We start from the raw sequence: 8,326 nt of genomic DNA, 5'->3' as shown, positions 1-8,326 counted from the left end.
CAGTTGAGGGGTGTCCACCTCGGGCCCGGTTGGTTGCTCTATAGGGCCTGTACGGGAGCCGGAGCCTCCCGAGCCACGCCCCCCACTGCGAGAGGGAGAAGCGGCAGCAGCCAAATCGAGACCGCATCGTGTTCTCCAAGACATGCCTGCAAACAAGAAATTCTACATCGTTAGAATCAGGGTAACAATAGTCAATACATTTTCTAACACATATTTTTACCTATGGATGCCTCTGGATACAGGGGAAATAGACCATTGGCTGCCAGAGCCGAATTATTTTTGGCAAGGTATCTACAGGGTAAGGGCTGGGCGTGGTTCATGGCATTGAGCTGGGTTATGACCCCCAGGTCGAGTTTGGAGGGGGCATCCAGGGAAGCTGGTTTATAGGTGGTCCGAGGGCTCTGCCACTTGATGAGCCCATGTTTGTGCTCATTTTTCTTGTGTGTTTTAGGTCTAGATAGAGTCCTTTTCCTTTGTTTTGCTAGAGTTTGTCGCATGGGAGGGCGTTGTTCCAGGGCAAGCCCGTTCTTTGGGCAGAAGGTGCTTTCAAGGCATAATGCTGCTGCATTCCGCGAAAGACGCATGAATTTAAAGCAGAGGAGTTTGGGACACTCAAAAGCTTGTTTTGAAGACCAAAAGTCCGAGAAGCAGGATGTTGGGCAAACCGACCCTTTTGCCCATAAGTACCACGCGGGACCCAGTTGCACCAGAAGAAGATCGTGGGCAGAAGGTACAGACAGAGCAGCGAAGTCGGATTTGCCAGAGAAATCAAGCTACCAGCGGATTCAAAGTGCCAGAGCAGCGAAGTCAAAAGGGCAGAGGAAATCAAGCTGCCAGAGGAATCAAAGAACGCCAGAGCGGAGGTCATTCCTCTGGACGCCAGAGCAGCGAAATCATTCGACCAGAGGGATCATTCGACCAGAGGGATCCTCCGAACAGATGAGTCATCCGAGCAGCGGAATCAGCCTCCAGATCAGGATGAAATCTCGGGCAGAAGGAGCCCTGATTCCAGCCCACTCATTTTGGGCCCAGCCTGTGTAGCCCTAACTCATGCCTATAAATACCACATAGCTGTGAACCATTCGAAAAAAAGAGAAGAGAGAGATGGATGCACGAATTTTGAGAGACCATTGCTGTAGTTTTACTTTCCATAGTTAGGTAGGAGTAGTCGCCCCTTATTGGCATAGCAGTTTAATTTTCTGTTCATGTTTTCTGCGGCACTTTTGGCCGTAAGTACCCTTTTGCCTCAAGTAAGTTTCTATTTCAGTTTTTACTTTATGTTTTCCTTTATGTCTTTTGCTTGTGTTATTTACTTTATGTTTGGCTAAGTTTTATATTCTGATTTGGGCAAGATGATCTAAGCATGAACACATAACTCGAGAGGTCTAATTTGGGCATAACAACTGTATAAGCATATTCCCGATACACTAGGTTTGATTCCAAAAAGGTTGTAACAACTTGGTTAATTAATTGGTCACTAGTTAACTAAGGAGTTCTGGCCACAAGTAATACTTTGGGCAAAAGGCGAGTTGCCATAGACCTCCAAAATAGTACAACGAGTGTTGGAGCCGTGACTGCTGTGAAATATCGGCGTAAGAGTCAAGTGGGTCTATCTAATTCCTAAAGCATTCTGGGCAAAGCACAACTAGCGATAGACCATAGCAGAGAGCGTGGATGTTGCCCGGGGTAGTTGATTTCCATTAGCCGACCCTTCTAAGGAATCATAAAATAAAAGGATAGATTGGGCGAGGGTTTTTTGCGTGCGTGACGAGTGACAATAGGGGCGCAACAATTCTTATGCCTATAACCACTGGTATGCGAGTATAGTGATTTATCTTTGCACCAATGATCGAGTGTCTAGATCATGTTTAGTGATTCAAACCCAAGTCAGAATTGTTTTGTTATTTGATTTATTTACCTTTGTTATTTCAGTTTAGTTGGAAACCCCGTTCTGCCCATAAGCACGTTGTGGTCAGAACACTGCAGAATACAAAACCCTTTTAATGACACCCTTGCAGGAGAAGTTACAACTCAGTTCCCTGTGGATTCGATTCTGGACTTACCACTAGCTAGTCTAGTTGTGGGCACAGGATATTTTATTTGCGCGAAGCTCAAACGACAGCTTCGTCACCACTCCAGCACCAGAACGCCGTAATCACGCCAGGAACCAATAAGGGCGCGCACGTAACAATAATTATGCAAAAAACCTTTATCAAAGGAATTCAAAGAAGAAAAGAAGGTGGTAGGATATTTCTTGCGACCAGCGAAGCTATACAGGGGGCTGCCCTGCATACGAAGAGACTGGGTCTGGAAAAACAATTTGGCGGTGTCCCCGACACCGTAAGCTCGGCATAGAATGTGGAAGGCATATAACCTCCTGATGGCGGAAGGGGTGATTTGGTAAAAGGGGATGCGGTAATAGTTACAGACTTCGACCAAGAGAGCGGGGGGAGGAAGCCTTAGGCTGGCGTCTATCTGGGCCTTCCAAATGGCCACTGTTTTATGATCACGCAGTCTCTCTGGGGGGGCGAGGCCTTGGAGAAGGGTTCGAATTTTAGGCCCGCACGACGAAGACATTTTTCCCTCATCTTCTCCATCGCCGCGACACCGAGGCGGGATTCGGGAACAGGATTAGGGGGCTGGGGTGCTTTTTTAGTTTTTTTTAAGGTTTAGAGGGACTCGGGGTGGCCTGAGAATCAGGCGTGGCGGAAGGGGAATGAAGGTTTATAAGATCCTGGGGCTGGGGGGAGGAAGACGAAGAACCTTGGCAAGAGGGAGAGGGAGAAAACGAGGGTTGGGGAATGGAAGTGGAAGCCATTGCCTGAAATTTTTAAATCTAGGGTTTTTAACACGCTCAGTCAGAGCACCAACAATTATACGACTACGCTACAGCTAATTACAAGTACTAGGAAGGGGAGTACGCGATTTACCTAAAGTCGGGAGTTATTTAAGGTCGACGGAAGGGACTGGAACGGTAGGATCGTAAGGAAATCGCCGGAACAGTAAGAAGTAGATCGCCGAAATTGAGAGAAAAAATGAGCAAGTGCGGAAACATAATGAAGAAGATGAAGGGATAAAAATTCAAAACTGACTAAGTAACGTACGCGGGCAACACCACCGTACGGGATGGACGACACGTGGCCCTAGGAAAAGATCGACGGTCAAGGGTTCCTGCGAGGAGGCGAAAAGACGCGAAGGTTAAAAAGTAACCTCGGGATACGGAAAGGCACTGCAGAAAGGGGCGGGCATTTAATGCTGGTGACGTCACCCACGCGGGCGAATCCTCTGACTAGTTGCATCGTTCCAGAGCAAACTAGCCAGACCAGAGAGGGGAGTAGCTGATGAGGAGTAATATGTGCAGAGCAGAGGAATGACTTTACCAGGGGAATCACGGGAAGCAGGGAGATGGTTTTTATCAGAGGAATCACCTAAAATCAGAAGAATGGCATCCGTCAGAGGAGCGGTTTTCGCTAGAGGGATGATTCTTGCCAGAGGAATCGTACTCACCAGAGGAATCGTACTCGTCAGAGGAATCGTACTCGCCAGAATAACGGTCCTAGCCAGAGGGATGGCTTGCTTCAGAGGAATCGTCCACCTCACCGGCGAATTTACCTTTTTGCCCTTAACCACGCGGAGTGCATGTTCTTAGATAAGAATTTACTATTTTGCCCCGTCCACGCAAGGAGCATGCTCGGGGAGCGAAATTACTTTCTTACCCTTAGCTTGTATTCCTATATAAATACTCGTGCATGCGCACTTTGTAACATACGTTATCTTTGATTATCAAGCAGCAGTTTTACTCTCGTGCTCTAACAAATCCAATTACTCTTTTCTGTCTTCTCTGATAAAAACTAGGTATAATTCACGATTCCTTAACGATTCACCGATCAATTAGACACCCACATATTTATGTTTCACCACACGTACAATCCTGATATGTGTCAACTGGTCAGGTAGTGAATTACTGCAGCGGCAAAAGCTCGAGGTTGATAAGAAATATTTTGGATAAGGAACACTGCGTGGTCCAATACCACTGCCAGCAATGGAGCAATTGGAACCTGCAAATGTTGGTAGGGATGTGGCCGTCAGCTTAGAACAATCGCCTGAAAGTCTGTTGCGCTTGAGGATGGTTAAAATATCCCGTGAAATAGGTGAAAAGGCTAGAATTCTGAAAAGCGTTATGTTAGAGGCGTCGGTTGGACATAGAAGATCACTTGTTTTCAAAGAGTGTTTGGTGACATGCTCCCTTATTTCGGGGATTCGTCTGGTTGACAACTTAAGTGAGTCGACACAATCCGAACACATTGCAGCGTCCACTGAAGGTCCGCCTGCTACGGTTGCTAATATTGAGCCACAAGAGGTATGCGGTTTCTTTCACTAAATTATTTTAAAACAAACCAAGAAAGACATATTGTTGTGTTCTAGTATATAATAATAATCTGTTTTGTTTCACAACGTGTCAGGTTCCAGAGATTGTTGATTATCCTGTTCGGAATGAAGTCAATACAGAGGTGTCAATCTATATCTTTATTCAACTTATGTTATATATGTCTGTTAATTAGATTTTGTTCATGTGCTATAATATTCTATTGATGAAAAATTGCATTTGTGAAAATATAAAGCTTATCCCTTACAAACAGGTTTCTTTAAATGTATATTATATAATATTGCTGATGGATATTGTGAATCTTTAATGTAATTTGTATACATATTTCAATTAGATTGTTTTTGTCTGAATTGTTTTTGAGTAAATGATGCAAGGAAAACATCAAGTGTCAGTACATGATTTTATTGTTGGATTTGTATACTGAAAGCAAGAACGTTTTATGCTTGTATACAATGATTCCAGTGTTCACTATTTAATCTTCTATCTGATTGTGTTCATGATTGCATATGTATGTTCTTTATCTCTAAATAAGTAGATTATATGGTGTGTTGTAGATCACAGAAGACCATATAAAATGATCACAGCCGAAATAACTATAGGACAAGTTATTGGTTTAGGCTGCAGTATAGATGGAAGTAGTTTGTCTTGACTACTTGTCTATACTGGTACGTCATTACGTATTGATAGGACTACAGTGAGATGTATTCTTCTCTCTGACTTAAGTGAAGAATCAAAGTTCTCGGTGACTTAATAAAATCTTAATACTAATAAGTTTTCAGATATATATATATGTTAATTCGTATATCACTTTGACTTACTATGGGTGAGAGTTATATAGTAACTTGAGTACTCTGTATCTTGGGTGATAGCGGTTAATATATGATATTTGATTATCTGTATTAGTACCCGTATCCGGTATAGGATAATGACATCCCCTTAAGAAGCTCAATAAGGTTTATTGCACTAAACCCTGCAGGTTGATTAAGTTCAGGTGTAATAATAAAGTTTGAGTGGTACTGCTTAAGGATTATAAAGAGATTAATTAATTTAAGCTGTCAGAGCTCTAATTAATTAATGGATGTCGGATATTTTAAATACGGAGATTTAATAAGTCTAAATACAAGCCCCGACTCAACACCGACAATAAAGGGGTAAGTCAATATTGGTTCTCTAGTGGAATGAACTAATATTTATAAATTAATTATGGTCTGGGCTGACCATAGATAATTAATTTATTTGAGGCCCATCTTTATTCCTTGTATCTGGTCCCTGGACTGGCCCAAAGTCTCCTAGCCCTAGAAGAAGAGGAAACACGCCCCACACAAAACTCCAGGCGCCTACACGTATTTAATTTCTATTAAATACAGCTGTCAGCTCTCAGGGAAACACACTGATAAAATATTAGGGTTTTAGAGAGCTGTCAGGCGCAGGAAACGTGTGGAGGCTATTTCTCTCTTGGGACTTTCACAACTCGTTGTCCATCCAACGGTGAAAGCTGAGTGGGATACAGTTCAGAAGATCTGAGCTGGAGTCAGATTTTCGCAGGAAACCAAGTTCTGGTAGTCTCCGAAAAACAGCCATAACTTCCTCTACAGAACTCCGATTGAGGTGAAACGGGCGGCCACGGAAAGCTCTTTCAAAGACGAAGAAGTTGTATTTCGGCACAAAATACGATTGGAGGTCGTTTGAGGGGTCAAACGGAGCATTGAAGTTGGCTGACCTGTTCAGCGACGAATTGATGAATTCTTAGGAATTCTTCAGGTATTTCTAACTCCTATGTGCAGCACTTAAATTCATAGGAGCATGTTAAGATTAATCGTTGTATGATGAATTAATAATAATCCAAGAAACGATCATCGGGCAAGTAGAGTATTAATTCAGTTTAATATTCCTTCATTTATTGCTTTAAAATCTTAGGCAACAGCAAGCCGGGTGTTGGAAAAAGATACCATTTCTAAGGAAGCTGACTCAACAGAATTTAATTGTGTTGATGAGATTGAGAAGGTACAAATGATTTCTAAACGAACTTCGTTGTGCTCAAAATATATCTTTTTTTTCTGATTCACGGTTTTTAATATGATACTATTGTACCTTTGCTCAGGTTGGTGAAGATAAACCTGTCAGTAACGAAGGTCGTGGCCAGGGGGACTTCGCTGTTGAATCCGGTTTGCATGAAGTTGCGCCGAATTCACCTCCTAATGAACTTGAAGACGTAACATTTTAATACACCCCTTAATATCTAGATGTTATAAATGTGTATAGTCTATTGTTTTATGCTTATTATCGTACTCTGAACATGATGTCCCACAGGAGTTACCAAAAGAACATGATGCTGAGACTGTAAGCTTAGCAGAACTCTTTAAAGTTCACAAGGGCCGTGGAAAGGTAAGTTAGTTAGTTCGCGATAGTGTACTGTATGTCTCCTTAAAATATATGAACTCCTTTTTAAACATAAAATTCATGGCACCAGGGTATTAAGAAGGACAAGACAGAACAGGTTTCTATGGTGACAGGGGAGTCGGAGCGGGTAATAAATAGTGTGCAAAAGGAACATCGTGTTGAGACTGCCAGCTCTGCCGAACTATCGAACGTTCAAAAGGGCAGAGAAAAGGTAAGTTTTTTAATTCGCGATAGTGTATTGTATGACTTGTTGAAATATATGAACTCAAGTTAACATAAAATTAGTTGAACTAGGGTATTAAGAATGGCAAGAAAGTTAAAGTATCTATGAAGACAAGGCAGTCGGAGCGGGTAATAAAATAGTGTGTACTTGTTTTATTGTCTCTAATCGCCATTCATCTAGTGCTTGTTTAAAAATATCATATTTGTTACAAATTACAAGTTAGAAATATGACGGATGCTGTGAAGAAAGGTGGTTTGAAAGATCAGTCGATGGACAAAGAATTGGTAAAATATTAATGTGTTAGTATGGGTTAGCAAGTAATTCGATGTGGTTGTATGATAGATAAGTATTTTGTGAAACAGGTGAGTGGCAAACACCTCAGTTTGTTAGATGTTTTGCGTCTTCCCCTATGCAGGGTAGACGACAATGTATGTGTTACGTGCATTGTACTCATTTCATGCGTGTAGGATGCATATAATTATATATATAAAGTTGGCTATAATATGTACATTAGTAATAAGTATATATCTTACTATCATTGTATTCATAATATTCATTTCTGGCTTTTAGAATGAATCTAGTATACCCAGTGATAGTCCCGCTACAACTGGAGCTATTGATCAGAGTGCCCTTTGGACAATATCCAGAAATTTTAGGTCTCCATATCTTCAAAGGGAACAATGCCCATCGAAGAAGTTGAATTTGGAAGAAAGAGAGATTGGGCTCTACAGCATATACTGTGATTCATGTGACGGGTATAGTTATGAAATCTGTTTTCAATATTTATGATTTATTATTTGTGTAGTGTACTAAATTTAACCTATGTAGATCCGAAATACTATTCTCATGCAAATCCATTGAGATTAGTAGGTCAGAGATGCAAACATTACGAAAGGGATGCGTTGTCGATTGTGCAATAATTAATGCATGGTGTTTGTACCTGAATTTTCAAGAGGATATGCGGTCTAACGAATCACCTTTGCGATTTTTTTCGATCACAAGTTATATGTAAGTGTAGCCCAACACGATTATTATTATATGCTAACATTAATTACTAATGTCGTAAACATTATACAAACTGCTAGTATTAATGTTTGCGGCTTGAATTACAATGAACAAAGTAGTAGATTCAATGTTGGATTGACAGCTGAGTTAAGCAGTTATAAAAGGAGATCTCCACATCTATTAGACCTGGTCAGACTTTAATATGTGAACCAAATTTTTTTACCTATAATATTTGGTATATATCTTTATAAACCGTGCAACCATGTTTATAGTTTTTCTTTCCAGTAGCAGATGTACTATGTCATGTGTGT

Source organism: Salvia miltiorrhiza, chromosome 4, assembly GCF_028751815.1.
Source record: "Salvia miltiorrhiza cultivar Shanhuang (shh) chromosome 4, IMPLAD_Smil_shh, whole genome shotgun sequence".
Lineage (NCBI taxonomy): Eukaryota > Viridiplantae > Streptophyta > Magnoliopsida > Lamiales > Lamiaceae > Salvia > Salvia miltiorrhiza.
This window is presented reverse-complemented; position numbering follows the sequence as displayed.